The following is a 16,748-nucleotide window of genomic DNA, read 5'->3' on the forward strand; positions in this document are numbered from 1 at the left end:
GACAGAGTGGAAGGCAGAGTCAGAGGGAGAAGCAGGCTCCCTGCGGAGCAAGGAGCCCGATGTGGGACACCTGGGTGGCTCAGTTGGTTAAGCAGCTGCCTTCGGCTCAGGTCATGATCCCAGCGTCCTGGGATAAAAATGAAATTTAAAGAAGATATTTTAAAAGGTATTGGTAAGATAAAATAATTAAAATAGGGGAAAATAGACTATCATATGATCTCCCTGATATGAGGAAGTGGTGATGCAACATGGAGGCTTAAGTGGGTAGAAGAATAAATGAAACAAGATGGGATTGGGAGGGAGACAAACCATAAGTGACTCTTAATCTCACAAAACAAACTGAGGGTTGCCGGGGGGAGGGGGTTGGGGAGAAGGGGGTGGGATTATGGACATTGGGGAGGGTATGTGATTTGGTGAGTGCTGTGAAGTGTGTAAACCTGGTGATTCACAGACCTGGGGATAAAAATATATGTATATAAAAAATATATGTTTATAAAAAATAAAAAAAAAAATAAAATAGGGGAAAATAGGAAAGAAGAAATATCTTTTTAAAAAATTGATAAAATAATGAAAATTACAAGAATTTAACTTTGAAAGACTAAACAATTATGGGGAAAAAGCCTGTATTCTCTGTGCTGTATTCTCCTATCTCTGTAGTTTTGCAGTTCTCATTGATCAGTAAACTTGGTCTTGGCTGGATGTTCTTGCTGATCTTCTGCGGGAGGGGCCTTTTGCCAGGATTCTCAAATGTCTTTGCTGGAGGCAGAATTGCACCACCCTTGTCATCAACCAAGCTAAGTGATCTGCTCCGGTTTGCGCTGGGGAGCTTTTGTTCCCTGAACGCTTTCCGTAGAGCTCTGGAGGATGGGAATGAAGATGGCGGCCTCCCATTTCCTGGCCGGGAGGAACCAAGAGCTCATGACCCCACTCCTCAGTGCGCCTTCAGAGAAAAGCCCTCAATCCTTCCCGTCTCCATGGTCTCTGACCCAGTGTTTCTAACTCTGGCGCATGGCTGGTTCAGAGCTCCAAATCCAGCAGTTTGCTGCTGTGCTGCTTCTCCCAGAGGAGAAAGGTGAGTCTCCTTGGATCTGCCACTTGTGGGGTCCCTGCCCAAAAAGTAGCCGTCCAACTTTGCTGCAAATCATGATTTTTGGCAACCCTGAGCTGAGAGCACCCTGCTTAGCTCCGTCTTTGCTGCCAGCTTCCCTGCTCCCGTACCTGAAAGCTCTGCCACACTCAGGTACCCCTGCGAGGGTTCTGAGATCCTACACGGTCCCCGCAATGGCTCCACCCTCTGAGTGACGTGCCTCTGTGGAGCAGACTTCTAAAATTTCTGATTTTGTGTTCCCTTGCTCTCTCACTTTACGGGAGCCAGCTGATGGAGGCTCCCTTCCCCTCACTGCGTTCTCTCTTCCCATATATAGCCTCTGATTCACTTCTCCCCACGTCTTACCTTCCAGAAAGTGGTCACTTTTCTGTTCATAGAATTGCTACTCTTCTCCTCTTCCATCTCCTGTAGAGTTTGTAGGTGTTCAGACTGGTTTGCTAACTATCTAGCTGAACTCCTGGGACCAGATGAAATCTAGGTCTTCTACTTCTCTGCCATCTTGCTCCTCCCACTTAATACTTACCTTTTAAAGCACTCTTCTTTCTTTCCACTTTGTTTTAAATCTCACATTTTTTCCCCTCTTCTCAGCGAGTAAATCAGTTACAAATTTACCTCTTTTCAGTATTCTGCCATAATATTTATTTCCATTAAGGTTATGCATGCATGTGAGTCAGATTCACTGATTACAAAAATGGCAATCCTTGCCATTTCTTTCTTTCTTTCTTTTTTTTTTTTAAGATTTTATTTATTTATTTGACAGACAGAGATCACAAGTAGGCAGAGAGGCAGGTGGCGAGGGGGCGGGGAGCAGGCTCTCCACTGAGCAGAGAGCCCCAAGATGTGGGGCTCTATCCCAGGACCCCGAGACCATGACCTGAGCTGAAGGCAGAGGGTTTAACCCACTGAACCACCCAGCCACCCCAATCTTTGTCATTTCTTGTTTGTCAGAGGCAATCATATTAAACATTCTAAGTTAATTCTTGTAGTTAGCTTCTTATCTCTAAATATCATGTTTATACTTCTACCACTTGATGCTTCAGTTCTAGGTATTATATATAACTTTTCCCTTTGAAAGATAAGACTTACTGCCCTGTACCCAAACACTCTGCACCTGCCACACCCCTACACTTGCAGTCAGCTATCCATGAAATAATCATAATTTTGCTTGTATTGATAGTGTTTTTATTCCTATAGCTGTGTAAATAATATTCAAGTCTGAACCACACAGTATACTGTGTGTTACTTTTCCTAGAAAATAAAACTGTCTTTTTTGTTGTTGTTGTTGTTACTCAATTATTCAGGTACTTAAAAATGAATACAACCCAAGGCATTCTCCCAATTGTATAAATCTCCTCTCAAAACATTAAATATACATTTTATCAATTTTTCTTCCTGAAACATCTATCCTGGAACATTCTGACCTGTTCTAATTGGGATGGGTTGCTCCCTAGTTTGGCTACACTGTATTTATTTTGAAATCTCACTCCAGCAGCAGTCTAGTGGATGGGTGGCTTCTTTACCTTTTTATTGTGTTGGATCACAATGTTGTTTTTTGTTTGTTTTTTTCATTTTTTTAAAAGATTTTATTTATTTGTTTATTTGACAGAGAGAGATCACAAGTAGACAGAGAGGCAGGCAGTGAGAGAGAGAGAGAGAGAGAGAGAAGCAGGCTCCCTGCTGAGCAGAGAGCCCGATGCGGGACTGGATCCCAGGACCCTGAGATCATGACCTGAGCCAAAGGCAGCGGCTTAACCCACTGAGCCACCCTGGTGCCCTGTTTTTTTCAATTCTCTTATTTTGGTGGGGTACACTCACCAGTAAACTCCTGAGTAAAGGTTCTTGAGATGGAAATTTCAAAAACCTTTTGTATCCAAAAAATACATCTTATTCTATCTGAACTCTTAGAGCTAATTTGGCTAGGTATAGAATTTAGGGTTGGAAATTATTTTTCCTCTGAATTTTAAAGACAATTTTCCATTGTTTTTCAGCTTCTAATGTTGCAGCCAAGAAGAATAAAAGCATTCTAGTTCTTGATGTTTTTAACGAAATTTATGATTTCCTTTCTAAAAGTTTAAAGAATCTTCTTTGTCTTTTCCTTTCTGAAATTCTACAGTGATAAGCCAGTCATGTGCCTTAATGGCATACTTCAAATCTGGAAACTCATGGGAATTTTTCTTGAATTACTTTTTTGGTGGTTTTCTTCCTGGTGTTTTCTTCACTCTCTCTTGCTACATTTCCTATTATTCAGATTCTGGATTCCTAGACTATACTTCTAATTTTCTTATTTTTTTTTTTACATAATTTTCCTTTCTCTTTTTGCTTTTTTACTTACTTGTCACATACTCATCTTTATCTTCCAATCTTCCTGTTGAGTTTTCCAAGGGCTTTTTATGTTTCATGTATTTCTTTCCTTTAATCTTTTTTTTTAAGATTTTAAAAATTTATTTATCAGAAAGAGAGTGCACAAGCAGGGGAAGTGGGAAGCATCATAGACAGAGGGAGAAGCCGACTCCCTGTTCAGCAGGGAGCCCAATGTAGGACTCGATCCCAGGACCCTGGGATCATGAACCAAGCCAAAGTCAGATGCTTAACTGATTGAGCCACCTAGGTGCCCCACTATGTATTTCTTTCTTATAGCTTCCTGTTCTTGTTTCTCAGATACAGTATAGTCAGTTTTTAGTTTGCATGGTAATACAGGATTATAAAAAGGACCAGAGAAGCAAAAATAATGCAAAGCCATCTTACTAATCAGTGGGTGGAATGACAATTGTTCTGTAAACATTAACAACTTTTTCAAAATATTAAAACTCTTACTATAAGTTTTACATGTATAGGATTAAAAAAACAGTAAAACTAATAACTTCTTTAGGATACTGTGATTTAAAGCATTATACAAAAATTGAAAACCAAAGTGTTTTCTTTCTGGACACAATGTTTTCTGCCTTCTCATGGTATAACTTACAAAATGAAATGAAGATCTTTTCTTTTCAAAATGAAATGAAGGTGAATTGTCATACTCCTTTTTAAGTTTGGATTAGCTTCCATACATTTATCTTTTGTGCTTTTAGTGTCATGAAATATCTTCAACAGCCCTTCGAAGTGATTATTTTGCTGGTATCACTTCCTTTCAGATATCTTCATCCTTTTCATAACAAACACTTACAGTCATATAAAATACTTGTTAATAATCGTATACAGTTGCCTTAACAAACCCTTGGAATCTAGATGCAAATTTTATGGCAGCCTCCTCTTCTGCTCTATCAATTTCACAAGACAGCATAGCATTCATCAATTCATGCCAACTTTGGAAACAATCAAGTCAGCATTTACTGGCAATAAAAGTTTATTCTTCCATTCCTTTGTAATTACCTTTTTAAAAAAACTACGGCAACTAACACCAACACTTACCTGAATGTTAGCCAAACTAATTTTCTTTAATTGCAGTCTTCAGTCCAACCATAAACCTCTTTCTGCTCTCAGTGCAATTTAAAGTGAAAGATGCAGAAGCAACTTTACCTTACTTTTTATATTCATTAGTCTTTCTCAGTATGGTTCCTATAGACCCTTCCTACCTTGGTTTGGTATCACCATTTTCCTATATGCAATTCCTATCTTACCATCTTTCATTATATTGCTGCCTTACAACTTTTATCTGTTCTGGAAAATGTTGCATCTGTTTATCAATGGGAGACAAGGAGGCCACATAACTATGTACTTTGGTGTCTGTGCATGAACTAATAGGCTTGCAGTGACAAATCACCGATAGACTTTGAACGAAGTGATATGAACTACCCGTCCATCTTTTCATTCACAAGGGAATTAATGATAGTATTTAAACTGCGCTCCCTGTACATTTGTTTCCTCCAGTTTACTTTTTTCTGTATTAGTTTGTCTGTCTGTTATTTGCCCGTTTCTTTTTTATTTGTTCTGTTTTCTGCTTTGATTTTAGAGCCTTATCTGACCCACTCATATGTAAGAGTAGGCACTAAAATCTCAGCGGTAGAGCTTATTAATGTGGCCCTCCCCACTGGGTGATCTGGGCAGGCCATTCCTTAGAGAGTAGGTAGTTTTTATGTTTTTAAGTCTTATCTTTCGGTATGGTCAGAATCCCCAGAGAATCCTCTTCACATGCCCTTTCTGAAGAGTATACACCTTGCTACCTGTCTCCTAAAAGTTTAGTGCAGTCCAGAAGGCCTATTTTCTGCTTATTCCTGTATTTTCATCTTTGTGCCTTTAGCCTCAACCAGGTCAGACCAAGACACTGTGTTTTAGTCTCTCCAGAGAAAATGTTCTCCCAGGGCGAAGGATGGGCAGTCAGATGACTGCTCTTATTAACCCCATCTTCCTTCTACTTCCGAAAGTCCTTCACATCCCCAGGTCTAGAGCTAACTCATGCTATAAATTGTGTCCCTTCTTGACTTTCACTGTTGCTAGTTTAGGATTCAGCTTTTCCCATTCACTTATTGCCTATCTATTTTCTAGTTTTCTAAATGTGGTTGCAGTTTTTTCCCCGTTTCTTTGGCCTTGTAGGTTTATGGTTCTTAAGATAGAAACCTTATTGTCATTTTAGTTTTTATGAGGGAGAGAAGCTTAAAGGTATATAGTCAATTCCCCTTCCATTTGAAGCCTCTCATTTAAAAAAAATATACCAGTGGGTAAGTGTTAATATCCTGTACTAGATCCTTAACCAAAGTAAAGTATAAAATTCAATCTAATATATGGATAGGAGACGAGAAAGCTATACTTTTTTATTCGTTCTTAGTTTGCCTGTCTTCACAGAGGAAAATATTTGATGTTTCTTTCTGTTACTTTTCTTCTAGGGCTGTCAACAAAAGGCTTTATCATTTGTCTGTCGTTGATCTTTATGTTTTCATTATCATAGCCATAGAAAAGCAACCATAAATATTGTAAGAACACTTTGTAGAAGTGATTTATAACACTTTCTTGAGACGGTTTCAGTAGCCTTATTCAGCCGCATCTCCTGGCATTTTTAATAACCCTCTTAATACATTCTGTCATCCCCATCTGTTCTGATTTAATGTCGATGATCAAGGCACGCTCTGCGGCGGGAAGCCACCTGATCACTCCAGTCCTGTGTTACGTGTGCATCTAGCTCAAGGTATTTTCAGAGAGGACACGTCAAACTGCTGTTATTTAATTATATCCAGTTTACTAGTTTTCTCCTGGGCAGCTCAGGTAAGACTTCAGAAAATTAGGCATTAGACACGTTCATAGGAAATCACATCATGGCTTTTCAAAAACCAGTTCAGTTTAACCTGCTGCTAATTCCCTAACTGGCAATTCTCTGACTCCATCCCTAGGGGAAATATATTGAACACAGCCGAAGGTTAAGGCAGAGGAGTACAGTGAGACGAGGAAGCAGCCAATCAGACGGCGAGGGTCTGAAGATCTGATGCCTCCAGGCAAGCAGCACCAAGCGGAGCTGGTTAGTCTCCTTTTATTGCCGACGAACACTACACACATGTCGTAAATGCTCCTTATGTTGGCAGCAGCCACCAAGCAGAGCCCGTAGCTAAGAAGAGTGGGATACATGCCTAAGCAACTCATTCTGCACAGCGGCTGACAAGACAACGATTCCTGTGCTGGAATGTTCTCATTCAAAGGTATTGGTTTTTTTTTCATTGAGTTGCTATATTTCTTACGAATTTCGGACAGCAGAGATGCTGGTGCTGGAGAAAAATCTCTCTGCTTTCTAGTAATGCTTTGTTCCTCTTCTCAGTCTAAATGCCAGCCTTTTAAGATGGTTAACCTCTGGGGGAGCCAGTAATAAGCAGAATAAAGGAACACTTTACATTGCTTAAGCTGACTGTGCACAGACCCTTTATTAGGACAGACTCTTTGTTACTGTTGCTATTGTTCTGAAGGTAAGCTGGCTAAAAATGCAGCTTCAAACCATCACATTCTGCTATACAGATAACTAAAGAGACCCAGGGAAAGAACTGGGCGGGGGGGCAGAGGGTAAGGGAAGCTACATATTGTAAAGGTTACTGCAATTTTTCTAGCAATCTACCAGACTCAGAGAGAAAAAGGGCCACAGTTCCTGATCTAAGGTAAAGAAAAAGAATTTTGTGAGTATGAAGATTCCTATATGCTTTAGACACAAGTTTTATAAAAAATGAATACTTTGCATATTCTCCTCGTGCTTAATGATTAAAACACCTTAATTATCATTTATTACTGACAGCTGGTGTAATCATCCAGAAGTCATCAGCATATTAGGAGCTCTTGTTTTAGTTGCCAAGGTAATTGAAAGGATAATTTAATATGTTACAGAGTGACAAAAGACTCAGGAGAAACATATTGCATTAGGTGAGGCATGAGATTGCTTTGCAGAGCATTTATTTTTTAGAGTGAGTCCCTTCTTTTGTCTCTCCCCTGGCTCAATTATCTGTTGGAAGGAATGGATCAAACCGGGACTTTCATCACGTACCGCATATTTAGACTAACATTATTATTTATTCTGTATATTAGGCAAGACTGAGTTTATGTCTAAGACATTAAATTGCTAGTCATATGGAAAGGATTCGCTGGTAAGTTGTTCATTATCCTCCATGGGACATGTGAAATTACACATCGTTAGGCTATCAACAGTGGCCTGAATGAAGTCAAGTAATCTGTTGTCCCAGGGAGGAGAAATGATTGCAAGATGTTCTCTGCTTCATTTTCCAGTTCTTCTTCAGAAGCAATTATAATTCTAATCTTCATAGCGCACGGTCAAGTGTAACTTTTTAATATTACATCTCTGAAAGGTCTCCAAGTAATGCAGAATCTTTGTGTCATCATTTCTTAAAAGAGGGGAAATTTTAAAGCATTGATCATAGTTTCTAAATTGCCAGGTCATTTATTTATCAATTACGGACTGTAGAGCTAAATACACCTTGTCTGTGTAATATCATCAATTTATATTATGATACAATTTGTGATTTTCAGTTTCTCTAAATATTTATAAGTGCATGATTTTATTTTGAAGATATATAAACAAAAGTAATACATATAGATAATATTTGAAAATCTATTTAAGTGTGAAAAGTCCCTAGTTATATGTAATTAAGTCATTATAATAAAGTAATACAAAAATTAAAATCTTAGCTTTACAATTTAAAAATCAACTACAAAATCAAAATAAGATTTTTTTCCATATATGTATATTTATTGCCTTCTAGCTATATCTAAAAGACATTGTCTCAAAGACTGTAAAACTAACCAATTAATCAGTTGGACATAGGGAGTTCATTTGCAACTTTGATGAATGGTAACAGGAATGTAGGGATTAAATTATTCTGCAAAAGAGAATACGGAAGGATAGTATCTTGTATGTGAACCATAAGAAGTATTCTTACACCTGGGATGGTGTAAAATTTATTTCTATAAACTATAATCGTAGAAAAGCTGGTTAGAGTCAATGAAGCATTTTGGGACAGCTAGATACTGGTTAAGAGGAATGAATTAAAGCAAAAGAAGGGATCTTTCCCTCTGAGGCAGTGCAGGGGTAAAATAACCCCAGTGAGACTGGCTGAAACCCCAGCCCTACCATCTCCTCCCTGCAGAACACGGGAGATTAGCCCTACCTGGCTGGTTTGCGAGTTAGGAGTCCCTATAATTGTAAGTAGTTTGTGTCAGTATGAGAAGGATGTAATTAAAAAGATATGGTATCAAAGTTGGTTCTGAACCTCATTGGGGCTGGCCGGGTGTAGACAGGATTACTCCTTTCACGTAGAAGAGGGGATTGATCATAGTTGGAATCCGGAGAAAAGGCTGCATTAGTTCATCACTGTCCCCCCACCCCCCACCCCACGCCCTCCATTCTCTTCCATCTCTTCAATAATGTCTATTCTTCTGCCTCTGGAGAGCACTGCCTTTAGTGTAGGCTTTGACTCTTATTTAAATGCTAATAGGCTTGGCAAGGCTATTTTAAGGTATTATTACACCTTGGTCTTCTGGCAGACCTGAGAGCAGATGCTGATAAAGGAATGCTGAGTAGGAGACAGATTTTAAAAGGGGGTTGGGAGGGGGGATAAGGGGAGGGAAGCTAGTTCCAGCAAAAGGGATGCTATTGAGAGAGGAAGAGCTAATTGGAGACTCTAAAGGCGGGGAAACGTATCCTATCATTCCAAGATCACTTAATAAACACCTACAGAGAGACCAGGTCAACTCGGAGCATAGAATTAAGCTTTGGGTCCAAATAGAGTGGGTCCAGACTAAAGCCCAGGCAGCAATCTTGGCGGGAAACATGATGCATACAGACGTTCTTTTTCCTGGTCACCTGTGAGGCTGTTTGTTCAAGTGGTGACTTCATGTTGTTCTGAGGAAGAACTTATTTGCTGACTTGAAGAGGAATAAACAAAGGGAAAAGGAAATGAAATCTAAGGAACAGAGCAAATTTTTCATATTTATGGCGTAAAAAACCTTTGCCAGGGTACATGTGATCATGTGCAGGATGACTGTTGAAAATGTAGCTCAGCTTCCATCTACAGAAAGAGCATCAACACACCCTCTGAGGGGGACACTCTTTATGTCTGTGTGGTCTTCCAACCTCTCCCCATTCAAGGCCACGCAACTGCACCTCCATGATTTCCTCGAACTTGAAATTACTCCCATTCATGGCCGTGCTTCCACCTGTACACGAGTGATTCAATCTAGAGGAGGTTTTATGCTATTTGAAACTCAGTATTTAGGACATGACCCAGACTGTGTGGTAATTTGATGGTCCCGATGTTCCCAAGGCCATCCCCACCCACTGGTCAGTGTCTTCAGTTGTACCTTTCATGTCGCTGAGAAGCAAACACCTCTGGAAAAATTAACACTATGAAAAGCTATTTTCACTTTTCTCTTATACCACTTTTAATAATCTGCCTTCTTACAGTTTTGGGGATGTTTGTTTGTTTCCTTCACCAGACTGGAGTTCTTCCAGAAAAAGGATAGAATCTGCCTTCAAATTTTACCATTGCCTAGCAGGAGGCCTGTCACGTAGAAAATATTACACAAATATTTGTTCAACTTATTAACACAGTTCATTTCCCAAGGAGCTCATTGATGTATGTACATTGAACTACCAAACTACCTGAACTACATGAAGGATAAAGTGGCCAAATGAATAGCTTCAATTTGACCTCACAATAAAGCCTGTAAATTAGAAAAAATTTACTTTGTTCAGCATCTCTTAGCAGCCTCTGGTCAGTGTATCCTGGAACCCTCAGGGTATTGATGAGTCCAGGGAACTGTGTTCATGCCCAAGCAAATCCTCTATGTCCACACTGATAAAGTAATAGCTCAGTCTCATTAGTATAGGAGTCAAGTCCAGCATGTGCAGTGTCGGGGGGGCTGTCAAGTGGCAAAGGGACACCAGAACTATCGCTCTCTGCGGGGAGGTGAGGGTTGCTTCTAGAGGGACAAAGGGCAGGGTCTACGGAGCAGCATTATGAACCAGGCAGTAAAGGAGCTCTGGAGGAAGGCGGGGTGAGCAGCTGAACTCTAATCATCAGAGAACATATAAAGCCACTCTCAGACATTGGAGGAGCAGGGCTCTTTCATCCCTCATAACTTTGTAAGCCTTTCTTAGGCCTTTCTGATATCCATGTCATGGACGGAGAAAGGAAGCCAAGCGCATGTTTTCCTTAATAGGCCTGAGGTGGTGAAGGGATGGTACCTCCCTGCTCACAACCAAGACCGTGTTATTATGAAATCTAAGGCAGGCTGTGGAAAACAACGCAGTCATTTTGTTAGAATGCTACCGGAAATGATGTCTTGTTTTGTTTTCCTATGATATCATTAAGGAATCATTAAGGTCTGGGTTTATGATCTGCCTGTGAATCAATCAGTCAAAGATGTTATCCTTCTCATCCCATTTTGAACTCTACTTTGAATTAGAATTGTTGCTCCTGGCAGACACAGGGAAACATTTGTATGTTCACTCAGTGGACATTCAGCTTCTTCGAACCTTCTGGGGACGCTAGGCCATTCAAATTTTGTTTACTGAGTCATTTGAGCTCCCTCCTCCCAGCACCATGAGAACGACCACCATGGTGCATGCCATGGTACAATTTCTGACCCAGCTCTCTGAAGCATACTCGGTCTGTTTTTAAAGGAAAGATAGCGACGCTAATAAAAAACAGATGCCTAATAAGTCAAAATATGTACTAGAAATTAAAAGTAATATTTCTAGTGTGGTCTTTCTTTCTTTCTTTTTTAAAAGATTTTATTTATATGAGAGAGAGCACAAGCATGGGAGAGGCAGAGGGAGAAACAGACACTGAGCAGAGAGCCCAATGCAGGGCTCGATCCCAGGACCCTGAGATCAAGACCTGAGCTAAAGGCAGACACTTAACCGACTGAGCCACCCAGGTGCTCCTACCATGGTCTTTCTTAAGGCTCTAAATATGCATTTTAAAATCATTACTAGGCTGCTGGAAGGGACACTTAGCACTTGAGTTTTATTAATATGTTATGATGCAGTGTAACCTCATATGACTTCTTTTTTATTGACTATTACAAAACTAAATTTTATCTGTATTGTGTTTTACAGTTCAGTTATTTTTTGTGGTTTTTTAATACTCCATTTATGGTTACCCCCTCCTTCTCCCCTCCCTCCAGCTCCTGACAAGGCTATAATCACAATTCTTCTGTAGGTTTCCTGGTGCACATAGCAGAATTTATCTGAAGTGTTTACCTAGGAATTTCATTGTTTGGTCATAAATTATGCAAATGCTAAAAATCTGAAGTAACTCAAAACTATTTCTAAAAATGATTATTATTTTGCACTCTTCTTTATCCATATTTTTCTCAGCACTCCAGCATCGCACAGGCAAGCTAGCTAAATATTTGGGTTGAATAAAGAATCTTTGGAAGTTTCCTTATAAAAACTGTCACCAAACTCTCAGCCTGTGCATTATCATAGAGCTTCCATAACCCAGCCAGTTCTCTTCTTCCACTAATTATGGCAAACCGAGACTTTGCCCCTTGGTTATAGTTCTTCTAAGAATTTATACTTTACCTGACTCTTTATTTTATTTTTCAGCTTGGGGATTGGATTGCTTCTCCAATTCATTATCAAAGATGGGTAGAGTTTTGAGCTATAGACTGATGTTACTTTAAGATATTTATTCTCAAAATATTTCTGATTACCATTTGAAGCAAGAACTCTGTTCTTTTCCTCTTTTTCGTTGCTCTTCAATTGTTACGGTAAGACAATGGACCCTCTTTAACCTTAGTTTATGGGACACAATGTGAGTGAGCATTTTGAGAATGCTGATGTCCCCAATTATATTTCCCCTATAGCTCTCAGAGCCACAGATTTCTTTGGATTTCCCATTATTTTTGCTTCGACTCCTACACCTGCACCAGATTACTATGTTAGATTTTAATGGGCTTTTCTGCTTTTCACGGGCTCTCTTTCTTCAATCTATTCTCCACCCTGCTGTTAAGTTATGATGTTAAAAAACAAACTTGTTCACATTATTCTTTTGCTTATGACATGGCAGAGTGCCACTCCTCACTAACTTAGTCCAACCCCTTCCAAAGTGTGGTATAATAGAGTATGATTTGCAATCAAATAGATTTTGTTCAGATCCTGACTATACCATTTTTATAATTGAACCTTTGATTTTCATATCAATGAAATAAGACTGATGTCTACCTACCTTGTATTTCACTTGAATTTTAAACAGGACCATGAACATCAAGTATGTAGGATGCCATCTGTTGCAGAATAGGCATGTAATAATTTAGAAATAGTACTTTCTCTTCCAAAATTAAATTCAAATGCAATACTTGGCATAGTATAGAGGAGACTTTTATTCTCTGATACATGCCACTTTAGCAGCCCTACCTCCTGCCCCTACCAGTCTGCTGCCTCCATGTCTAAACTTGTTCTCTAGCGGCAGTAGGAGTTCTCAAACTCTATGCTGTGTTCGTCGCATTTCATTATGTTTGCCCGTACATGTGGTGTTGTTTCCTGGACATGGGATGCAGCCTTCTCCCTCCTCTCATTCTCAAAAATCTCTTCTTCGTCGTTAAACCCATAGCTCAAGAACTATTCGCTTCTGCTCATTGATATTCTTTATACCTTATAAGATATCTAATATTTGGTGATCGCTTCTCTCTGCCAGGTGCTCTTTTAAGGAAGCACTTTACACGTTATCTAATCTAATACTGAAATTCACTATTCTGCTCGTCACAATATTTGCTTTGTCTTCCCCACTACATTTTGAACTACTTGAGTATAGAAAAGCATGATTACCCTATCTTGTATGAGCGAATGAATGAGATCATGACCTGACATAAATGAGTGGAAGAAGAGAGGGAGTAGATGCTGTATGTCCATAGGAGGAGGGTATGAAAATATTTCCTGCAATGGGCCAGTATTTTAGGGAGAAAACGACAATAAAGCTCTGGAATTTTAGGGAACATACTGTGTCAACAAATAAAATAAAGCAAAACCTACTTAAACTACAATGGATGATGGGGATTGAAGAGATAAGTACTGGTTAAGTACAGGTCATGGGTGGGAAACATCAAGAATAAGAACTGCATCAGGGAATTCCTGAAGAAAGAGTTTAGGACTGCATTAAGTATAGATTTCCGTTTCCAAAGAAACTAGCCAGAGAAGTCTAGATAGAAAAGAAGTAATCATTTCTGGAATTAATTGTCATGTGTTCTGACCAGTACTACTTTAGTGCTAGGTCATATGCTAAGGGTATTATATGAAATGGCTTATTTAAACATTGAAAAACCCAAGAGGAAAGGGATTTTGTCATTCCCATTTTATAAAAGAGGCTGGGTTTATCTAGGACTACGGATGGGGCTGGAAATTAGAAAGCTTGGATTTGAAGCCAAGTTTGCCGAACTCTTGTGCTCAGGCTGCTTATTACTGTGCTCTTCTGGCTCCTCAAGTAAACCGTGGAAGATGGCTCAAGCAAGCAAAGAGGTGAATTATGTTGGAAGAAAAAACATAGCATCATTCCCAAAGTTTGAAACTAGAGGAACACTTTTTAAAAAATTGATGTTTTGAAAGCAGTGGGAACAGAGATGCTAGAGGAGACAGTCTTCCATCCCGTCTCTGTGGGATTTCTCTCCCTACAGAGCATATTCCCTAAGAGTCCCATTCCCGGGGACACTGAAGACTGACCACATGCATGGATCACATTCCTCTAGATGAGGGAGTATTGAGAGGATAGCAAGGGAATTCAAGAAAACTCAAAGGGGGAAAGCTATGAATGGCAAGACCCTGAGCTCTGAAGGCAAAAATCCTTGCTCTTTTTTTTTTTTTTTTTTTTTAAAGATTTTATTTATTTGACAGAGAGAGACCACAAGTAGGCAAAGAGGCAGGCAAAGAGAGAGAGAGAGGAGGAAGCAGGCTCCCTGCCGAGTAGAGAGCCTGATGCGGGACTCAATCTCAGAACCCTGAGATCATGACCTGAGCTGAAGGCAGAGGCTTAACCCACTGAGCCACCCAGGCTCCCCAGTCCTTGCTCTTTTGATCCCATCTTTACTATGTATGTGTGACGGTAGAAATTGGGGGAGTGATAGTGCCAAGTTACGGCCCAGGGACCCACATGTTGGGTTACTGCCTGGCAAGAGGTGTCTGAGTTTATACTGCAACACAGTCACTGATGAAGGAGGATTTCTGGAGGCAGAGAAATCCAACAGGACATAACTCTGCATTTCGTGTAATTGAATTACATATATTTTATCTTTTTTATAAAATAAAGAGCTAACTGACCTTTTGGAGAAGGTTTTATTAGCTTATTCAGCACTATACAGTTCACATTTTAAAGATATGTGTTGTGAAATATGTCCTGTTGACAAAATTGGGTTCAGATGTACAGTAAGTGTTTAATTTCTCCCACGGATATATTTTTGAAAGAATGAGTTATTTCAGGAAGGGGGAATAAGGTAGTTGAAGAGATGGAAGTTTGTTTTGCCTTTCTTTTTTGTTTGGTTTGGTTTATATTCCCTTTGCTGACATTTTGATTGGAACACTATCTACCAAGGGAAAATATTGTGAAACATAACTGCTCCAAGAATGTCATGCATTGATTTTTCTGCAACTTATATGTATATCTAACTCTCGTCATGGGTTTTATGCCTCATGCATTTTCGGATTCTTTCAGAGAGCTAAACTTACAAAATTATTTGTGGGTTTATTGTTCTTTTCAACCTATCTCTTCTTTCTCCAATCTCGGACACTGCCTTAATTCACACTTGATTTTGTTGTTGTTCACATGATGGCCCCACCCTGTAGCAGATCTCTGGGCCCACCCCCTTCAACCTCTCCTCAAAGCCAGCATTCTCTTTCTAAAATGCAAATTTACTCATGTTACGAAATTCCTTCAACTTTTTGAGATAGCTTTTTGTTCTCAGGATAAAGTCCAACTTCCCTCATGGGTTCCACAGTCTTTCTTAATCATCTCTCAGCCTGTGAGATTTTCTCCTAATTACCTCTGCACCCCCTCTGTCTGTTCCACAGATTTTGAACTACTCGTAGGTTGCCAAATATATCTTGCTATTTCAACACCCAAGCCCTTCTGGATCCCACCCCTCTTACCTGGAGCATTGTCCACACCTCCATCTTGCCTTTGCCTACTCCTCCCCCCAACGCCTCCATCTTGCTATGTCACCTGGTATAGTTATCCTCTGCTCATCCTTTCCATTGCTCACATACTTACCCAGCATGGATTAGAGGTCTTTCCTCTAATCTTAGCACCCAATTAATAATCTTAACATATGGGCCATGTTTTATTTATGTCTGCCTATTTATTTATGTCTCAGTAAGGTTTTGTTGAATAAATGAATGAACAAGGAGAAAAGCAAGAATCGTCTAAAATGAAAAGTGGAAAAGAAAAAAAAATCTATAAAAATGTCATAAATAAAACAATATAAGAGGATCTGTGGATGAAATGAAATCTGCTTTTAAAGATTTGCCAAAATTGTGCGATGATCAGGAAATAACCTCGGATTTGAATTGTCATCATTTTCATTCTTGCTGTAAAACATTGCCCATTAAATTAGGTCCCTCTGACCTAACCTGAGTCAAAATTTTGAAGACATAGTGTAAAAAAAAAATTTGCTAATTAACATGGCATACCTTTTATGTGTTGATAATCTTGGCTATATACTTGGTGTGGTTTCCTCATTTATCTAGCATTATTCTGTTAGAAGAAAACTGATGGGTTCAGAAGATTCTTAAGATGATCAACTTTTCACTACAATAGTCACTAGTTGGACAGAATCAAATAGGTAGATTAAGCCTCTAAGCAATTTTGGCACTGTCTTGGCATTTATCTTGGTAATTGCTGGAGATCAATATTCTATTTCATGTTCAGGGCTCCTTTGCAAATCAACTTTTGACTTTTGAGTAAAATGTGGAGAGTACTGACATATATGGCCACTTTGTTTAATATGATTCATAAACTCCAAAGGTTCCTGGAACACCAATGATATTACAGTTGAAGCATCATTGAAAGCCTTGAAATCAGGGCCCTTTGCCCCTATGGATTGTTACTGGCTGCATTTGAAGAATTCAATAAAACGGTGATCTAGAACAGATGTTTGGCACCACTGTTGATAGTGGTACTAATCTTACACTTACCTGAGCCATAGGATTAAAGGGAAAACACATTGT

This window comes from Mustela lutreola, chromosome 18, assembly GCF_030435805.1.
Source record: "Mustela lutreola isolate mMusLut2 chromosome 18, mMusLut2.pri, whole genome shotgun sequence".
NCBI lineage: Eukaryota > Metazoa > Chordata > Mammalia > Carnivora > Mustelidae > Mustela > Mustela lutreola.